This window comes from Dermacentor andersoni, chromosome 10 (assembly GCF_023375885.2).
Source record: "Dermacentor andersoni chromosome 10, qqDerAnde1_hic_scaffold, whole genome shotgun sequence".
Taxonomy (NCBI): Eukaryota; Metazoa; Arthropoda; class Arachnida; order Ixodida; family Ixodidae; genus Dermacentor; species Dermacentor andersoni.
The window spans coordinates 59,859,500-59,862,646 of NC_092823.1; the positions used below are offsets into that span (position 1 = coordinate 59,859,500).

The 3,147-nt window shown below is 48.6% G+C and overlaps 1 non-coding gene across 1 annotated transcript; it reads right to left on the minus strand.

The window, feature by feature from the left end:
- Positions 1 to 220: 220 nt before the first annotated feature.
- On the minus strand, positions 221 to 304 carry TRNAL-CAG (transfer RNA leucine (anticodon CAG)). Its single transcript has one exon. It is a non-coding gene; the product is annotated as a tRNA-Leu (tRNA).
- Between the last annotated feature and the right edge of the window lie 2,843 nt (positions 305 to 3,147).

The following is a 3,147-nucleotide window of genomic DNA, read 5'->3' on the forward strand; positions in this document are numbered from 1 at the left end:
GAGAAATACACCTTTAACATCTGAAAAGCCGCCACTTTTAAAAGTCACGAACACTAATGCTGTCAATTGGGGGTGGTGACCACTTTGGCCGATCTCAAAGGCGGTGCCACATAGAAGTTGCCACATAGATCGGCACCTAGATACTGCATAGTTAAGGAATTAATAAAAGAAAACTTAGCGTAAGAAAAAAAAAAAAACCGCAGACAGAAGCAAAAGTTTCTGTCAGAAGTGGGATTCGAACCCACGCCCGGAAGACCGGACTGCGACCTGAACGCAGCGCCTTGGACCGCTCGGCCATCCTGACGAGCTGCAGAGCTCAGCAGGCTGGCTGGCTGTCAAGAGATATCTCGCTTCGAGAAGAACAATTTTCACGAAATACACTTTAAAGATGCTCACAAATGTTTGTGCTGAACACATCATGACACATGAGATACGTATTCTTATACAGGGACCCTGAAACGCAATTTTTTTTGTCTATTCTGAGGAACACGCTGAAATAATTGCTATGCATTTCAAGGAGGCTATTCCGGAAGTAGTGAAAAAAGCAAAGGAAGAGAGCTTTTCCGAACGAACATCGGAGTGCCATGCGTACTTTCCCAGTTCCCGCTCAACTCGGTGATTCCTCAGTGGGAGCGGAGCTGATAATACTTCTTTGCCTCTCGCTCCTTTCTTTCTTTTCTTTTTTTGGTGCACACGTACTCAACGCTGGGGGTTCTGATTGGTCCGACAACGGCGTCCGACGGCGACAAGTGAGCGCTGATAGGACGGCTGCATAGTAGTGATAAGTACATTAAAGGGGTACTGACGTTATATTTTCTTTCTCTCTCTGAGTCTGCATGATGGTAATGTTGCCGTACGGTGTTCCGAAAGTGTTGACAGCGCCGCGTTGGGCACTGTTAGCCGCTTTCCAAGCCAAGCATAAGGGCGGATTCATGGTTTTCGTTAGTAAAAGACACGGTGAATTCCACGTATCAGTGAATGACACGAAGAACATTTAGATGTGCGCATAATGTTACAGGTATATATGGGCAATAAGAATCAGAAGATGGGTCCATGTACGCATGCACGTCTTCTTTGAGGTTATCGTCGTCGTCGTCGCCGACGTCGTCATCGTCATCATCATCATAAGAAGAAGAAGAACAAGAAGAAGGAGCTGGGAGGCCAGCTTGAAGTGTAAATTTTCTAGAATAAATTTCTTTATTTAATTTTTTTGCGAGGCTGTCAACACTGTCTTCGGCGGTGCAATATCATTTTTTTAATCATCGGAAATTTCTTTGCACTTTCATTTATCTTTTTGTTCTCGCAGTACTACCCAATTCTTAGCCTATTCCACACAATGGACTTAAGCCACATGTGGAGGAAATCGTCATTATCACCACGGCGTCAGGGTAAACTTGTGTCTGAAGGACCGATATCGAAGGATATCGTCGTTACAGTAATAAAGAAAATTAGGCGCGAATGATATTTCATTGGGTGGTCTTTCGGAAAAGTCGAGAAGCTCGTCAGCGAGAGTGACTTGCGGAGTCGGCGCCCGTCGAGCGGAGCCACGGGTCGACGCCATAGGGTGCCTATAGAGGCCCTCCTCGCCCGCCGCTCATGCTAGAAGGTGCGGCTTACGAGCGGCTCCTACTTTCTATGCGTCACCGGCGGTTCTACCGCGAGCGACGGCCACCGCGAAACTGACAAGTGCCTTAAGGGGGTATTGCCATGATATTTTCGGCCACACTCCAACGCCTCCACAAAGAACTGACATGTATAACGAAGGATTGATTATGTCCCGCCGTATTCGTATATCTTTCACTTATGTCACGTCGCTGAGGCATCGTACAACCTTGTGCGGACCAAAGTACCCCATGAGTAGCTTTTCTGAAAGCCCTCGCTTCCAAACCCACATTTTCTCGCCTGGCCGATAGGTGACGTATCGCTGCCTTAGATTGTAACGTCGAGGGTCGTAGTCCTGCTGTCGGGTGATTCCTACCGGCTCGATCCGTCTCGCTTCTTCAGGTCGTTGAGCGAAAGCTTCAGTCTACGTGCCTGTATCACCGCTGTCATGTGGTAACGTCCTATCGAGCATCGTCGTCACTTCACGACCACGAAGAAGACTAAACGGTGCCTTTCGCGTTGTTTACTGCCACGCCGTGTTATGTGCGAATGTGATGTACGGTAGAATGTCATCCCAATTTCTCTGTATTCCGCGTCTAAGTATACATAGTCAGCATGTCCGCGGTGGTCTTGTTCAAGCATTCTGTTAGGGAGTTTGCTTGCGGGTGACAGGCTGTGGTCTTTCGATGAGCCGTGCCGCTGAGGCTAAGCACTGTCTTTAGGAGCGCAGCCGTAAAGGCAGTCCTTCTGTCCGTTATTTTCGCCATTGGCGCACCGTGCTTCTCAACTACGCTATCAATAAAGAATCGCGCTGCTTCGACTGCGGCGCCGCTTGGAAGGGCCCTGGTTTCTGCATAGCGTATAAGGTAACCGGTGGCAACTATTACCCACTTGTTGCCAGTATTGGAAGTCTGGAATGGTCCGAGGAGCTCCATCCCGATTTGGGCAAATGGGGTCGTGGGCACTTGGACTGGTTGAAGTAGCCCAGCGGGTTTCATATGTGGTGGTTTGCATCGCTGACAATCGAGGCACGTGCGCATGTAATGTATCACAAGGACGGCAATCCTTGGTCAGCAATATTTCTCTTTGAGTCGGGCCAGTGTTCGCGCATAGCCCAGGTGGCCAAACGTCGGTTCATCGTGGCAGGCTTGGGAAACCTCATGGCGGATAGACGTCGGGACGGCAAGTAAAGGCTGCTTCCGTTTGAAGAAAGGTTCTTGTAGAGAACATCATTACGCAAGCAGAATGATGGCAAGCTTCCTGCAAATGTTTTGGGCGCGCTCATAGTCCGGATTTAAAAAAGAAAATAACAATACTTTGCGAGATCAACTAGCTGTCTTCCCGCTGCTGACGAGCAATGATGGCTGTGTCTAGAACTCCCATAAAAGTCATGTCTTTGTCATCTTCTGTGTCTTCCTACTCAATCGGTAGCATTGAAAGGCCGTCGGTGTAGGAGTGTTGTCGTCTGGACTTGTACACCACTGTCATATCGAATTCTTGAAGCCTTAAGCTCCAACATGCTAGTCGACCGGATGGGTCCTTCAA